Source organism: Apium graveolens, chromosome 8 (genome assembly GCF_009905375.1).
Source record: "Apium graveolens cultivar Ventura chromosome 8, ASM990537v1, whole genome shotgun sequence".
NCBI classification, from domain to species: Eukaryota; Viridiplantae; Streptophyta; class Magnoliopsida; order Apiales; family Apiaceae; genus Apium; species Apium graveolens.
Window position 1 is genome coordinate 261,083,126 of NC_133654.1, and position 18,493 is coordinate 261,101,618.

At 31.5% G+C, this 18,493-nt stretch overlaps 3 long non-coding RNA genes across 3 annotated transcripts; 2 read left to right on the top strand and 1 right to left on the bottom strand.

Annotated features, from left to right (window-relative positions):
• Positions 1–4,744: 4,744 nt before the first annotated feature.
• On the top strand, positions 4,745–6,035 carry LOC141677489 (uncharacterized). The gene is made up of 3 exons (XR_012557442.1): positions 4,745–4,833; positions 5,658–5,792; positions 5,888–6,035. It is a non-coding gene; the product is annotated as an uncharacterized LOC141677489 (long non-coding RNA).
• A 6,311-nt stretch (positions 6,036–12,346) lies between these two features.
• LOC141678513 (uncharacterized) lies at positions 12,347–12,938 on the top strand. The gene is made up of 2 exons (XR_012557776.1): positions 12,347–12,684; positions 12,798–12,938. It is a non-coding gene; the product is annotated as an uncharacterized LOC141678513 (long non-coding RNA).
• A 4,254-nt stretch (positions 12,939–17,192) lies between these two features.
• On the bottom strand, positions 17,193–17,690 carry LOC141676478 (uncharacterized). The gene is made up of 2 exons (XR_012557033.1): positions 17,588–17,690; positions 17,193–17,445 (listed from the first exon to the last, which is right to left on the bottom strand). It is a non-coding gene; the product is annotated as an uncharacterized LOC141676478 (long non-coding RNA).
• Positions 17,691–18,493: the final 803 nt, after the last annotated feature.

The window sequence follows — 18,493 nt, forward strand, 5'->3', positions numbered from 1 at the left end:
CATATAAATTCTTATCTGTAAAAGGAAATTATATAAATATTATTATGGAAGTTACTGTCAATAAATTCAAAGAATATGGCCAAACTCGGACCTCCTTTGATATTCGACTTCGGCTTTGGCATTGGGTTCAGCATTAGCGTTTTGGCTGTTGTGTGGACAAGGAAGGACTACACGTACAAGTGAATTTAGGGTTATAGAATTTTGCATAAATTATTTTTAGGGAAATTGACAAATATACCAATTTTAATATATATATTTACAATTCTACTATCTTATCAAAAGTCTTACAAATTTATTATTTTCTTAAACATACACACAATTAAATTGTAAAAATACAATCACTCTATCCTCTTTATCATCCTCATCCTTTGTCACCCTTTCTCACATCTTCTTCCTCCCCCACCCCCAGCCCCAGAATCCAGCTCCTCCACCACCTCCACCCTCAAGTTCGAGGAAGGAGCCTCGATTTGGAGTTATCGAGTTCTATTACTTTGAGAATACAAAGAAAATATATTTGCTAGTCACTAAACTATTTGCTTTTCTGATTTGATTCGAGTTCCTGGACCCAGAAAACGACTTTTCACTTCAAATTTTGAGATCTTTTGGCTGGCATTCGTATAATTTTGTTCAAATTGTTGATTTCATGGTTGCTTTTGTGATATTAGTATTGGCTCCGTAGGAGCACTCATTTGCAATCATTTGCGACTTATTTTGCAACTAAATGTAATTTTCAACAGATTTTTTCAAATTTAAAGTTGTGGTTGCATATATGGTTGCTAGCTTGCAGATATAGTTGCAACCATTTTATTTATCCTTCAATTTCACTTACTTTTCTTACTTTTCAAAACTCGGAAAAAATGAGTAAATTATCCAGGGACTTGGAATTTCGTGGAAAGATATTTTATCAAATAGAATCAGAAATGATTATTTTAATGGTACTTTGAATTTCCACATAATGCAAAAAAATTATTACTTTGCGTGCAAGATCAACATGATCAAGTCTTAGTCGAGATAAAGGATCAAAACTACATTAATATATAAATGTAGATGGTCTTGTAGTTATAATAGGATTAGAGCAAGAAAAATCCATTCACTACAAGAAAATGAGGTTAAATACAACTGATTTAAATTCGACCGGAGCTAAATTCGACCGCATGTGGTCGAATTCTTTGGACACGGCTAAATTCGACCGGCCTCGGTCGGATTTAAACGGTCGTATTTACAATCAATTTTAACCGAAAATCGTTGAAATTAAAATGATCGAATTTAAACCGGTCGAATTTAGCCCCTAAATTCGACCAAATTATTTTTCGGTCATTATCTTACTGTAATTCATAAAGAAATTTAGTTGAATTTAGTAGCTTGAAATGTTTAATTAAAATATTTAGTGACTTATTATATTGTCTTAATGTGAATATTGAATCTGTAAAACCGTGTGGATTATCCGTTGAAGCTCAATGTAGATTACTAGTTGAAGTTCAATGTGGATTATCCGTTGATGGAATTATCCGTTGAAGTTCATTGTGGATTATCCGTTGATGCACAATGTGGATTATCTGTTGATGCACAATGTGGATTATCCGTTGATACACAATACGGATTATCCATTGATGGATTTGCTGAGTGCATTATCCATTGATGCTAAGTTCAAATCTTGATGGGCTGACTGTTATATTTCTGGAAATATTCATCAAATGCAATTTAAGTCTGAATATTTATTTTAATTAATGTAATATATTCAGATACGTTTTGGGGTATATATTAATATATATATATATATATATATACTCAATTAAACGTAGGGAAGAAGATATACTGTTATCACAGAATCGTGAAAACCCAAGCTGCTTCTTCTTCTCTTTTTCTCTCCTGCAAACATACAGAATATAGCATAGTTTTTCTGGGTGAACTAAGCTACAGGTCGTTGTTGAGTGCTACGTATCTGTGGACAGAGTACTCTGAGCTGTTGTATCCTGAAAGCGATATTGCTGCAACCCAACACAGTGTAAGTGGGGTAATAATCTCTTCAAGAATAGTCTAGACTTCTCGAAGCCTATGCGCCTCAGCTGTTCTGGTACTTTCAGATTTGTTAAAACTTCTAATAGAGCTAAGTGTTATGTCCTATCTTTGTCAATTTCAGTTACTAATTTATATCTTGTTGTTTTCCTTTGTGATTTTGTTTCGTTATTTGGTTAACTGTCTGTTCTTGTTAATTGTGATATATGTAACTACCTTATTGTTGCGCGAAGTTTTAATTCTATTTAGAATTATACCCAACACCTATTTGCTTTCTGATGCTACTGGGGTCTAATCGTATTATATGATATATTTATTATATGACATATTTTACGGGTTTTTTTTGGCTAATTGATATTTTACGAGTTACATGTATTTTGAGGTAAATATTACTCCCTCCGTCCCGGCCATTTGTATACAAATGGTTTGGGCACGGAGAATAAGAAACATAATAAAATAATGTTAGTTTTGTTAAGATAGTAGGATGAGAGAAAACGAAAAAATTTGATTTAGTGAAAAAAAGTATAACGTTGGTTAAAGTGGTGGGACCATTCAAAATTTAATGAATAAAGTGAGTGTAGTGAGAGAAAGTAGTGGGTATAGTTGATTTTTATATTATAAAATTTTTACTATTTTTGATAAGTATGAAATGTATAGAATTGAACGGGACATCAAAAAAAGGAAAGTGTATAGAAATGAATGGGACAGAGGGAGTACTAATATTACTTCATAAAATTTTGAATTTGTAGGGACTGCAAAACCTAGTGAAGATAATTTATCTTCTTTTTTTCCAACAAATTTGATAAGTGAATTAGCTATAAATAATTCTGTAAATACCAAAATGATATCCAAAATATTTTTAAAATAACAATTATCATGATTTGATTGGATACAAGTTAATTAATAATAATGAATACCTATATTCACATAAATTTCACCAATAACATTTTTCCAAATTACCAACTCATCGGTGCCATATTATTTGGTACCAAATTTTATTACTCAATTTGGTACCTCTAGCCGTGCTTATTAGCTATTCATGTACTCCAATCCTTGGATTCTTTTCATGCTGCATTGGCTTTCCCATTAAAAAATGCTCAATTAATTAAGCTGACAACGTTCTAGCCGGTGATATCAGTAAAGAAAATATCACTGAAATATTTAATTCGAATAGCAAATGAAATTTTCAATAGAAAGTACGAAAATAGTACGTTTAGTTGTTTTAATTGGAGTTCCACTTGATATTCCAATAAAAAATAAAACAAAAATAGCATTTTCGTTAAAAATATATACGGATAATATTCGTGGGAGCGTCATACAATTTCCATTCCATCATCCACTACTAGAATTCTGTCAATAAACATCGGTCCTTAGACATCAGTTGCTTAGATGACCGATGTTAAAGTTCTTTTAGACATCAGTTATTTTTAAAATGATGTTACTGCGTGTATTAGACATCGGTCGATAAAATAACCGTTGTCGATAGTAATTTAGAAAAATGAAAAACGTGAATTAGATATCGGTTTATAGAATAACCGTTGTCAAATTTTTTTAGACATCGGTTTGAAACTACAACCGTTGTTAATGATTAATTTTAAAAAATTAAAAAAAACACGCGTATACTTCCTCCCCCCATTATCTTCAAAATGTTTCCCCCCTTAACAACAAAAAATTATTCCCCCCCTTTATTTCCAAATTATTTCCCGAGCACTCTCTCCCAGCTCTCTTCCTCTCCCGTATCTCTCTCTCTCTTTCTCATCTCTCTCTTTCTCTTCTCTCTCTTTCTCGTTCTCTCTCATATGTCTCTCTCTCTCTCCCTCTCTCTTTCTCGTTCTCTTTCATCTCTCTATCTCTCTTACCATAGTTCCATTATTAAAACCCTAATTTATATCATCGTCTCATATTACAAGTAATTAGGATTCCAATTAAACCCTAAATTGTAAATCTTCAATTAATCAAATTCCTGTTGTGTGAAACCCTAATTTCTCGACGCGGCTTGGATTAGTTTGTTCAATTGTGTTTTGTTTTCTTTATCAAGATTGGGTTTTCAGTGTACTTACTTTTTAATGGTTTGTTCAACAGGTTTAGAAACATCACTACCCATCTCAAATCTTCTAGACTCATGGTATTTTCATGTTTTTGAAGCAAATATGAGTATTCATGAGTTACTCTTGTTGTTTGTGAATCTCTATGTTTATAAAGTAGTCAAAGGGTTTTAATGCTCTTTCTTAATTACAAGTCTTTTTTATGTCATTTTTATTCTCGATACATGCGATTATGTATCTTTGTTTTTGTTAATATTAATATTCTTTAATATTAATATTCCTTTGTTGTTTGTTTTCGCTTTATATATGTTTTTATTAATCCAAGTAGCATATTTTGCTACTGCACAGAGTGTTCGTGATTCACTTATCGTTAACTAGAATACGACATATGATTTCTATGAAAAGGTGAATGTAAAGCAAGCATACTACTTGTCCATGGAATTTCTACAGGTTAGATGCTAGTCCACCTTGCTGTCAAGTGTTTGAGTCATATTGTTATTGTTGCCTTGTCGGCTTGGTAGTAGTAAATGTTATTTTAGCGATAACTTGTCAATTTTGAGTATGATCTCTTATGGATGAACTACTAATGTTGCATCTATTGTTTTTTTTTAATTAGGGTACAGCACAACAGGTAAGATTTCAGCTACATTATTGTTTTCATGCTTTTGCCAAATATTTGCTTAGGAAAATTGCAACCAATTTGAAGTTACCAGTTTTGCATCGAAAGTGAAAGGTGGAGCTATTTGACAACAGTTTGCATCGGAAGTGAAAGGTATAGCTATTTGACAACAGTTCTCTATAAATCTGATACTACATTGTAGTATGGAATTTTTTTTGACAGACTAGGTGTTTTGTTTTAATAAAGTGCACTATGTTGTACCTAATTATCGTTATGTTCACTCAGGAGTAAATATCACCACCTATCCTGGCATTTGAAAAGATAAAGAAAATATTTCATCAATAGCTACAAGTTCGCTGACAATGGTCCGAGAATTTGTCTAGAGTAGATATTTACTAATGATGATGCTATAGTGGTGCATCCAGAAAAGTGTAAATGATTATCAAAATGATTGGGATTAACACCCAAGTTAAGTAAAAATTTACAATAGGTTTAATGTCCGCTGTGGATGTTGATGCGCCGGAGAATGCTACTTGGATTGATAGATATCTTGGTATCATAGAGTTTGCTGGTATTATTGTATGGATTCTACATCAGGTTTGTAACTACATAATTGACAAGTACAATCAGACTCTGTACATTTCTATCAGTCAAAACATGTTTATCCGTATCTTTGTAAATAGCTTTATATTTAATCCCTCTGTTTCAAGTTTACATCTTGTTTTCATAATTGTTAATCACAGGGTAACAAACTCGAATCTTTGACTAATTGATTACTGATATAATTTATAGGAGATAGATAGGTACCGGTGGTTGCTAATTAGTACTGCAGGAAGCACAAGTTCTATCTCTAACTTAGTCTTCCATTTGATGATATAAATAATTAAAGAAATTATTTTTAGCAAAAGAATTCTATCTTTCCTTCATTACTATAGATAAATCTAGTGTATATGAGTTATATTTCCGATCTCGTGCAGTTAGAAAACAAGGACGGATCAGCACACACTGATTTTATACCTGAATCAGAACCAGCTATGAGCCATGCCATTGCAAGAGCAGCTTCTGGAATGTCTTCTCCAAGATATAACTCTGAATTTTACAAGAATCCCAAGGTTTTTTAAACTTCTATATATACCTCAGTGTAATGTAAATCACTCTTTTCCCATTTGTATCCTACTTTACTAAATCTCTAACTACGCATGTCCAGGATATGTCAGGGTCATTTCGTTGGGCACCCTTTCTTGCTTTGCAGTCTTCAAACTCATTTTTTACTATGCTTCTGCTGCTATCAAAATACAGAATGAAGAGTGTTCCCGTGGTTGACCTTGGGGTAGGAAAGATCGAGAATATTATAACCCAGCCCCACAGTTATTCACATGTTAGAGGAATGTGCTAGTCTGCAATGGTTTGAAAGTTGGGGTACTAAAAAACTTTCAGAACTTGGTCTTCCTCTGATGACGCCTAATCGCGTTGTGAAGGTACTATCACTTGCAATACATATACATGTATCTTTATGATTCAATAGATAAATGACCATGATATATATATTATCTGTCATGTAAGTAAGATTAAGGTGGGTTGGTTTAAATCTGGTCAGGGCTTTCCCGACCAGATTTAAAATATGGACAGGGCTAAAAATATGATTTAGGGTTGAGAAAGATCATCGATTATAATATAATGCACAAAATACAGCCATATTTACCTCAGATACTGGTCGATTACATAAATTTTTTGCTATAATTAATTGGGAACACACCACTTTTTGCTTCATTGATCAGTATCTGGACTGCTGGACATATAAATGAGGACGTCGTCTGAACATTAACGCAATAAACAGAAAGGACACCATGTCTCACTGTACCTGCTTGATCTCTGAGGGACATATGTTCTTTTATTCTTTTTACTTCACTATTTTCTTTTATGTGGGTATTTATTTTGATCATTGGAGGCTTATCTAGCTAATTTGAAGCAGAATTAGTGACATTATGTCAGTTGTTTTCCCCTTTCAAAAATAACCAAGATTTGCAAGGATGCTAAACTTTTTATTTTATCTAGCTGATGATGTATTTGGTACTGTGAGTATTGGCATGGACTTGCTAGACTGGTGTTCCTGCTTCTAATTGCAGTGGTAGAGCAACCATGTTCCTATGTTGTTTAATTTTTAATTTTCAATAATGTGATAATTTAGGTGTTTAATCATATAAGGCCTCTCTGCTAGTTTTAACAGACATTAGTAACTTATATGTTACCTTCTTTTGTTTATCTCATTCATAGGTTTTAAAGATCTCAAGATTGGATGGGGTGAAAAGGTTAAAAGTTATTGTCATTGCTCAAGAACATGAAGAACAAGATGACTAGCCAGCATCAAAGGGGCTGGCTTGAGTACTAGGAGTATGGTTGATTTTATACATTGAGATTAGTTGTACTTATCACGGGAATAGTTTTTTTTAGAAAGATAGACGTATTGGAGATTAGTTGTACACTTTGAGAATTTGTTGATCTTGAATTCAATTGGTTAATAATATATATGTATTGGTTGAGTTTTGAAAATTAAGTTTTTTTTCAGTATCGTAGTTAATGCATGGTCTAATATTCTATGTTAATATAGGGATATCAGTACAGGGCAATAACATCAATTCTAGAATAAACAACCGATGTCTATTTTTGAAATTAACATTGGTTATATTAAAGAAAATGATGTTAAAATAGGCTTTTAACAACGGTTACATATATATAACCGATGTCTAATCTGATATCTGACATCAGAAGTTTTTCAGAACCGTTGTGAAAGTCTGTCTTAGACATCAGTCGCGAAGACATCATACATTTTTTACATAGACATCGGTTTTTAACCGATGTCTAAGGTGTTTTTTCTAGTAGTGATCAAAGCATCAACATTTTACACCAACATTCTATACTTGAATGCATGATTCTGATTAGACAAATCCAAATAAAATCTCGTTATATATTATTAAACACTTTCTTTGCAAGAAAAAAATTACATATATTTACTGGCTAATGAACTACTCCCTCTGTCCCAGCCATTTCTTTACATTTTCATTTTTGAATGTCTTATCCAATTCTTTACATTTCAAAACTTATCAAAAATAGTCAATGGTCTCACCACTTTCCTACTTTTCTTTCTTTTTCACACTATTTTTACTCTACTATCTCCTTTTTATACATTAAAAATCAACGGATTCCACCACTTCATCCACTTTTTCATTCTTTTTTCAGTACTTTATACATATTTCTTAACTTCCGTGTCCAAACCAAACTTAAAAAATTGGTCAAGACGGAGGGAGTAGTAATGAAGATGATTTCGCATATGAAATTAATTAGGCTAAAGTAGAGAAGTCTGATGAGATTATATTTCAGCTGTATCAACAACAAACTACTGTAAATTGCACTAAAAATTCCCTGTACATAAATGATAAAGCTTAGAGTGCTTAATAATTAATTAATCCATAACTTAATTAATATTGTTGTGCAAAGTAGTTCTATTTCGCAATGACAAAAAATTATTTAAGCCAAGTAAGAATTTTAGTACTTCTACTTGGGAACTATTCATCCTGTGCGTATAATAAAGATGCACATAACTCCACCGAGCAAGGATATTTGACCGGACCTGAAAAGCCCGCGATCAAAGCCCGCCGGGGCTTTCTTCCGGAGTAGCGCCGGGACCTCTCTGAGAACCACTTCCCCCGACCCCAGCAGCACTCCTCCCTGCAAGTTGGAAAACAAAATTGTAGAAAAATGTAATATAATTAATATACTTTTCATCTATAAATATATAATAGATGATTTAATTATGAGTAAAATAGTTAGTCCATATCAGCATCTATAATATACATGATGGCCTGTTTTATAGACTTCAATTAATGGTAAATTTAGATTGTTAGTTGCACGGAGAGGGAGAGAACATTACTTGGGTAACCGAAAACAAGCTTGCGTTCCACCAAATGTTTAGAATGAACCGGTTGAGATGATAAAATTTCATGATGAAATAAAGAAATTGTGAAGAGAAGAGTGATAAGTAACAAGACCAGTTTTATTGCTTGAGTATTTACTGAAACCATTTCTTTGCTTTGGCTCATAAGAATCTCTGCATCTATAGATATATATGAAGAATTTCATCTACTAAGTTATTTTGTGTCTCTATTCAAAGTCGTCTAACTTGATTTACGAAATAAGATCGCTACACTAGAAATTCAATTGATGGGACATTGAGTAGTTAAATTTATTGACTTGGACGAGATATGCTCTGAAATTCTTCCAGCCCAGCTAGCAAATACTCAACTTATTCAATGTTTCTTTTATTACGTTTTGTACCGGAGGATGCGTACATGGTATACCATGTTGGACCCTTTGATATTTGTTGATGGTTGTTGTAGTCATATATAAAAAAAATATAATAATGGTGCCTATTTATAATATCAATCAAATATAACCCAACCTAATCAACTTTTACCTCATCAAAAGTTTTCTTTCTGAGGCTACCCTGGTATTAGTTGTATAGGTAACACAATTCTATCATGACTTTTGAATATTTTTTTACCCCACTTTCAACTAATTTAATTAGTGATGAGTAACAAAAGTAATTACACCTACCTTTAGAATTTAATCAGCAATTAAACAACATTATTAAAATTTTACTAAAATTTTACTAAAATTGAAAATATTTTCTTTTAAAATAAAATTAACATTTTATTTGAAATCCTATCTTAACATCAAAATATACTTTTTTGTCTAAAATCATAATAATATTTAGAGTCATTTTAGTGTTAGTATTGAACGTGATCTTATTAAGAAAATAAAATTAAAGAGATTGATTTGGATTGCAAATTTATATTACATGCAATGTAGAGTGGATGTAAACTAATATTAAAGAGGTTCTGATGCGGAGCATGATATTTAATTATTCATATGCATTTATTATTAATTGAGGATAATTATTTTTCAAATAAGCTGAGAATGATGCATGAGCGTCTTGTGCTGACATACTTGTTCTTTTTTTTATCGTAGTTAACCCGCAGCCACTAACCTTCGGATGCGCACTAGGTAAACCCTACGGGCTCACGCAATATGACATACTTGTTCTCCTGAAGACAAACATGGCTTTGTATTGATTTACATTTATTATTAAAGGGATTTTTTTGTTTCACGCATCTAGGATTTCATTTTCTTGTTGAATTTGGTTTTTATGTAATTTCCTATTCAGTATAGATTTTTATATAATTTCCTTTACGGGTTAGGTTTTTGATGGGTTTTCAAGTTGGACTTAAATATTAGCTACGTAGCTAATTTTGAATCTGATTGGGTTTCCTAGTGGGCTTGGGTTATTTTCCTAACCTATATATACTGATATATTTTAAACTTTTGAGACACATAATTTTATGAGATTAAAATCGTGAGTTTATACTTGTAAACCTTTGAAAGTTAGTGGTCAATTCCTTTATACTTTCCTATCTAGATTTTGTTTAGTTTTGGGTGATTAAATTCTTTAAGAAATCTAAACAAATCGATCATTTAGTTTTGTTTCTTGGTGATTAAATTTATAGAAGCAAGCTAAAGCTATTTTTCCGTAACAGATCTAATCTACATAGAAAATATATATCATCTAATGATTTATGAGTATCATGTGCTCATAACCATGTTCTCATGAAGATAAATATGGTTTTGGATTGATCTACATTCATTATTATTCGTGAGAATCAGTTAGACAATATTACAAGACCAATAGTCAGTTTAATTACCAAAGCGCTGATCTATTGGATTGGGCTGGTTATTATATATTAACTGGATTTTGGCTTACAAATTTTTAACTTTCACTAAAAAGGGTTTTTCTTGTTTTAAGCATTTAGGATTTCATTTTTTAGTTGAAATTGGTTTTATGTGATTTCCTATTCATAGTAGGTTTTTATGTAATTTTCCTTATGGATTAGGTTTTTTATGGGTTTTTAAGTTGGACTCAAATATTAGCTACGTAGCGTATTTTGAATCTGATTGGGTTTCTTAAAAGTCTAAGGTTATTTTCCTAGCCTATATATACCCCTGTATTGTAATCTTTTGAGACATAGAATTTTATGAGATTAAAATCGTGAGTTTATACTTGCAAATATTTGAAAGTTGGTCGTTAATTCCTTTATACTTTCTTATCCAGATTTCGTTTAGTTTGTGGATGATTAAATTCTTTAAGCAATCTAAACAAATCAATTCTTTAGTTTTGTTTCTTGGTGATTAAATCTTTTATAGAAGCAAGCTAAAGTTATTTTTACGCAACAGATCAGATCTACATAAAAAATATATCAGCTAGTTCTTTGCCAGAAAAATAAGGAGAAGGTGTTTGTATGTAAATTGGTGTCTGAGATTGTCTTAGGGTTAGTGGTGACCCTTTTTAACTCTCAAATTATAACCCCTTTCGATGTTCCTACATACCCTTTATATAGGAATCAAGCATGACGTAGTTCTTGGAGAACAAGAAATCTAATGGGATTATAATTCTTATTCAAGGGCCCAATAGAAAACCTTCCAGAATTCTTCTTCCGCTAGGTTTAAGAATGTCGAACTATGAGGCCCAACCGCGAAGGCCCAAAACTCGTTCGTATTCGTAGGATCACGGATAATTCATCTCCTTGCACAAGGATAACACTCCGTCACAGTTATCTCACGCAGGTACAAGCACAGTTCACCCGAAATGCCAAGCGCGTCCCTATCCCCCAAATGAGGATAACCCACCATATAGTAGGACAGGTAATCCCAAGCTCTTGGATGAAAAGTACAGGATGACTCAAAAATTCTCCAATGAGGTCACCTATTAAATGCAAGAATAGAGCTCCCAAATCACACATCAATGTTAACCCCGCATTCTCAAGGAGGACACCCGTTGAATAAAGGAGGAGGCCTTCAATCATCAGGCATACCCCTTTATACCTTCTAACTTTTCACGGACAACCCCCTCCCTAACCGAGTCAAGCAGAAATTCTTCGAAAAGTACCAACAATGAATATGTTAGTGAAAATAATCTTCACTACTCCTTCCATGCTTGCCTCGTCCTGAAATTGCCCTTTTTTCCTTGTCCTAGGTGAGGACAAGCCCAACTATCCAAATGAATCCAAAATTATACATCTTCCTAGGCCCAGACGCGTCCTCACTCTATAAACACATTCCTCCTCGTATTGTAGTCCGACACTCAACTAACCCAAACCATGTTTACCCAGTGAGGGGGTGTTCTACCCCTAAGACACGTCCTCCTCTCATGCATTAATTGCATCCTAAAATCTCATTCTTCATCCTTTATCTCAAATTGATCCCAGTTGATCCGAATTTGATCCGAAATGATCAAATGCCAAATTTTGCCTATAATAACTATCCCAAATTTCATATTAAATTTTGTAGCTGATTTTTTTTAATCACATATAAAATATATTTCTATTTTTAAAATTATTTCATCAAATCATATTTTTTAACAAAAAAAATATTTAAATTTTATTTTATAATCTCTCTAATAGTATCTCTATTAGTAATTTTAAAATATTAAATTTGAAGAGCATAAATTAAAAAAGAAAAGACAAACAAGTCGTCTTTTTGAAAAAAATTATATAACTTTAGTAGAAGTTAACAAACGTGAAATATTCAACTATTATTAGCTACAAGGACAATTTCCACCAAATTACAAAAGATGCAATTTCTTCCTCTAGGTGGCATCAAGGATGTACTAGAAGTCATGTGTGCCTATATATATGAATGCATCAAGGATCGAAGTTATTAATATGCTATCATAATCGTAGTATAACAGTACTACGATTGTATAGATAATTGCTAAGTAATAAGATCAAAAGATGGCTTCAGTGGCAGCCTCTTTCTCTGTGCTATTGACAGTCATCGGTCTTCTCTTCATGCTTTCTTTGTCATTTCAAGCAACTTATGGTGACATTTCATCATCTCCACTGGTTGATACTAATTACTATTCAGGAGGGCGCATGCTGGTGTACGGAATCCAAAGTAATTTGATTAATCTTTAATTCTAACTTTGAGTCCATAAACACTCGTCAATTTAAATTTTTAAGTTTTGAATTTCTTACAATATTATATTATTAACTCACTCTAATTTGTAGGGCGGATCACTGCTGCGGTTGACCCAAGTGATTCCAGTAGAGCTGGTGGTGGGGGGAAGTGAAAAAAATTAATCAGGATACAACTTTATATGAGAACTATGTAACTCGAAATAGTGAATAAACAGAATAATTTCTTGCTCATGCTTGTAGCAATTAGCAACTCTACATCGTCCGATCAATGTTAATAAAGATGCTCCGCGCAGTACCTACGCAGTATAAATTTACTAACGAAAATTAAAAAAAATGAATTTTAACACATAAAACCTAACACTAGCAACATATATATAGAAAGATTTGTTATTATTGTGCACGATGGAACTAGTTACAAATTTACGAGAAACAATAGAACTACGTGCCACGAATTGGTTCGAATGATAATATCTTTCCCAGAATATTTAGCATCAGGAGACGAAGACGCTGATCATTACAATAGATGCACCCACCGTACCCATTTCCTGTTCAAAATGGTAATTCTACCATCAAAATACATGTGGAAAAAAGAAACCAACTTGGATTTAGAGGTCCCTTGACCTAGACTTGGAATTAGTGGTCGAAGTTTTTTAATTCAATTTTGTTTCTATAAATTAAAATTTAAAAATTGTTGAACTTGAATGGGGGTTCTCGATTCGGTTTTTATTCAAAATATTACATGATATATTTTAATAGCTTATACAGTGCATATATATTATTAATCCATAATTAAGATTTACATGCGAAGTAGTTTTCTATTTCGTAATGACAAAATTTATTTAAGCGAAAGTATACGAAATCTTGTAATTCTGCTTGGAAAATTAAATATATCTAATGCGAATTCTAGAAATGCAAAAAAAGTTAATCCGATAATGATTAAATCATATTTAGACAAGCCCGCAATCAGAGCCCACCAGGGCTTTCTGCAACCGGTTCGGAACCAGGACCTATATAAGAACCACTTCCCGTAACCCAAGCAATACTCCGCCCTGCAAATTGCAAATCTGTTATTTTGAAATATAAAGAATTGGATGGAATATCCCAAAAAGAAAAGTGTAAAAAAATGGTTGGGACGGAGGGAGTAATATATATAAATAAAAGAATAATGTCTTGTACTCCCTCGGTCCCCTTGATTTCACTACGGTTACTATTTGCACGCATTTCGAGACCTCTATAAAATATAATTTCGTAATATTTTTTAATTTTTTTTTTCGAATAAAAGTTTAAACATAAAATTTTTATACAGAAAAGAAAATTTTAAAAATATAATGGAGTTATACTTTAAATGAGTATTGAAAAACGTGATAAAAAGTGAGGTAAAGAATTTAATGGGATAGAGAAAGTAAGTTTTAACTAAATTATTTTGCGTTTCTATCCAAAGTCTTCTCACTCGATTGACTTGGGCTAGATATTTTCTGAAATTCTTCTAGCCCAGCTAGCAAGTACACAATTTTTCCAATATTTCATTTATAACCTTTTGTAAGTACATAATATGGTCCTGTACATAATATGGTCCTGACTCCTGAGTGGGCAATATTGATGTAGATGGAGAGAATTTCTCTCTTAGACGTGTACAGGGATTGTGATTTTCTTAGACTTATATAAGAATATATTGAAATTTATTTTATAAGTTTGGCAAAATAACATGCAAGTGCAGAGTTCAGCTTCTCAAACAACTCTTCTTAAATGGAGTAATCAACTTCAGTTTGCTAACATTTTCATCAAATTCATGCAGTTACCCTTAAATTTGAATTTGAGCATAGAGGTATTTATGTAATTGTATAATATAACTTTTGATATTTATGATAAAAATGTAAAATAAATTGATTTAATTTCCTAAAATATTTTTTATTCAAATTTTAATAATTTCATATTTTTAACTTAAAAGAAATAAATATGATAATTTAAATTTTGAAAATTCACCTAAAATATTTTTTCGAATAATTAAGGGTGAACTTTTTTTTTTTTAATCGTAGGTAACCCGCAGCCGCTACCCTTCGGGTGCGCACTGGATATTATCGTATGACAAATAATATCTTAATCAGCCGAAAAACGAAAAACACAAGTGGCATCCACTTTTCTGCCGAACACAAAATCATAACGCCAAAATCACGAAGTAATACATGAAATCTTAAAATCGAACGAGCTATGTATTCATAACTTCAAAATGAAGTCACATTCTTTTTCAGATGGAAATTTCACCAAGAGTTCTGTTCCTGTTAACGCTGGTAATATTTTGTTATGAGTTGAGTAATCAATAAAACACTTTTGTTTATCAAAAAAAAATATGTGAACAATTAATTAAATTTAAATCCTAAGTTATGTCAAAATTACTCAAATCAATCTTTGTTGATGAAATCATATAGAAGATTTCACAACGATCGATTTCATTACATAAACTTTGAATTTGGATTCCAAATTTATCTTAAAATTTCAGTATAATATTCAAGAACACTTAGAAGACTTCGATAGGTTTTTTAAAATTAACATAATGGCTTAAAATGAAAAAAAATGTAACTTTAGTACGTGAAAAAATAAAATATTTTAATTTGGTGGTAGGTTTTTAAAGAATAAAAAGTGGGGTGATTAAAAAATTAATTTTCTCTTAAATTTTTTTGAAAATATAACCTTATTATTATTATAATACAAAATTTTAAAGAATGAGTAAGGGGTAGTATTAAAAGAAATTGATGTTAAAAATGAAGTCATATTAATTTAAGGGCCTGTTGAGGCATACTCCTTATAAGTCATGTATGGGGGCTTATAAGCTCCTCATAATGTATCATTGAGTGTTTGTAGATCTAACGTTTGAGCTGAATTTTTAACTTATAAGTAGATAAGTAAAAACACCTAACAAAAACCCCTAAAATTCTCTAAAGGTTGAAGCAGCCTCCCTATCATCTCTAAGGGATTTCCATCGGCTTTCACCGGTGGAAAGCCCCGATCTCTTCTTCTTTTTATTATTGTTAGTTCATCTCTTAGTTCATCTCTTGTTAATCTTCAATAATTTTTCAATTTATTTGGGTTTTGTTTGTCTCTTGTGAGAGTTAGGTTTTATTTGATTTGTTTGCAGTTCATTATGCCCGAGATTACAGATCTGCGGAATTTTCATGATGTTGATTCAGTGATAAAAGTTTTTATGGTGATACATTTGTGGTTGATTGCTCAAAACAACAATTGGAGGATTACATGTGTAGATGATGTATGGCTTTTCATTTATTGAATTATTTTCATATTTCAAAAAAAAGTAGATAAGTAAAATATTAGTGATGATATACCTTTCTCAACTTATTTTAATATTTCACCTTTTTATTAACTTTAATTCTAATTTTTTTTTAAATGTTAGTCTTATTTAAAATTCATGAATTCAGATAATTACATTTTAAAAGTTATTTATTTTATTTCATTTAAGTAAAAAAAATCTAACATTTTTTTCAAATTGTCCAAACACTTGTGTAACTTATAAGTATTTATATATTTATATATTTATCACTTTTAAGTTATTTATTCGTTTAAGTTATAAATTATTTACTTTAAAATTTTTCAAACCGGCACTTAATAAAAGTCACCAAATAAAATTTAGCATAAAAAATCATCAAATAAAATCGATTAAGGTATAATTTTGAGATCATGGTTGACTCGAAGTTAGAAGCTTTTCTGGTCAATCAAAGTGTAAAAAATAAAAAATAAGAAGAGGAAGAAAAACATAAAACTTATTTATATTTTTGCATAATAGCCACGTTCGAACCTCAAACGTTCTTGGATCAAGAATAAGGTTGGCTGCACAAAAACTTATTTTGATTTTTCGCTTTCTTATTAATTTTTAATTTAAAATTTATGTTTTTACATGTCTTTCTAATTTAAAATTTATGAATTAAAATAATTATAATAAAATTTATTTATTTTAGCCCAGTTAAGTAAAAAAAATTACATTTAACTAAACACTTATTTAATTTATAAGTATCCATCAATTTATTACTTATAAATCACTTATGAATAAGTCATAAATTAATTATTTTAATATTTCTCAAACAGTCACAACAAGATATCAGTAGGACTGATTGTTAGGAATTCAATCGCCTTTTCTCTATAAAAGTGCAACTTTTATTCAAAAAGCAGAGATTTTTGTATTATTTTTAATTTTTTTATTTTTTATTATCAGTTAATAAATTATGCATGCGTTTTCACCTCTTGTTTACATTAATTATGCTTGACAAAAGAATGACGCGGTGGCCTAGATCGTATGATCATGGGATTATAGTTACAGTATGGATATGCAAAAGCCCGAAAAGTATTTTAATCATGCAGTGGTCAAGAAACTCCAATATAGGGGTGGGGTATCAATGTATAGAATATTGTTTTTCTAATAAATTTCTGTTATGCATTTTTGCTATTCAATCAGTAAAATTGGTGAAAGAATAGTGCTAAAAATAATATTGAAGAGAATTAATATAAAATATAACATTTTTGAGTACATAGCAAGGTGGAAGACGACTATCACTTGAATTCTCAGAAAAATACTACTTTTATTCTGCCACAAGAACTTATGTTCGCCTAGTAGTTAGGCCTATATATGGAAAATTCTATTTCTTTCCATTCCCAGCCGGCGGCGAACGACTTCTGCGAATAGAACTTAAAGGTGGTGGAGGACTTTCGTAATCTTCACTACCATTCGGACCTGCAAATTTCGATGATAATTAAATATCAAAAAATCAAAATCTAATAATTGTAAGGACCGGCTTTTGTCTGGATAAAAAAGTAGGTGCCAAACATTCACAAAATAATACATGTATACTTCCATTAAAACTAGGGAAAAATACCTAGCCATGCGGAGTATTCGTTATCAGCAGTTGCAGATGATAGAGAAAGTATGAGGAGAAGACTAATGATTAGTAACCAGAGCGAGTTCTTGATCAGTACAATACTTACATTAATACTTACACTGAGCTAGTTAGCAAATTTACCCAGAGTTATACCTGTAGAGTTGTAAGAGTAAGCACTTAAATTAATACTTACACTGAGCGCGCACATATATATAGAGAGGAAATTAATACATGTGCAGAAAGGAACCAACGCGGACCTGCCCGGCAATTTACATTATTTGCAGCGAGCTTAATATAGAGAGGAAATTAATACACAGAAAGGAACCAACGCAGAACTTGCCGGGCAATTTACATTATTTGCAGCGAGCTTAGGTGTCATTTAGTTCAAAATATGGTATTGAGTACGAATTAGTAATCCCGTTAGACTGGTATACAGATCAAATATCATATTTGATATCATGTATAATCCATATATACAGAGAGGAAATACATGTACAAAAAGGAACCAACACGGTACCTACCTGGCAATTTACATAATTCTCGGTGCACTTAATATTAAATTGTGTATGCCTAGCTATGAAGTACTCTTTCGTCCCTAAAAACGTTTTCTCTTTGTACTTGACACGTTTGTCAATTCACATTTTTGATCGTTAATATCTTTAATTTCATATGAATATTAAATGTAAAAATTTCACCCTATTAAAATACTCATAACACGAATCCAACAAAATTACTCATGACTATATTTAGGCTTATAAATTAGATGTAAATTAATAATTTGTCTCATGTTATGAACAGTACCAACATATCATTTAGGAATTGTTTAAAGGAACAGAAGGAGTATCATATTACTTTTGAACCCCAGCCAGCGTTTTGTTTTTTTTAGCAACTTAATTGCACTTC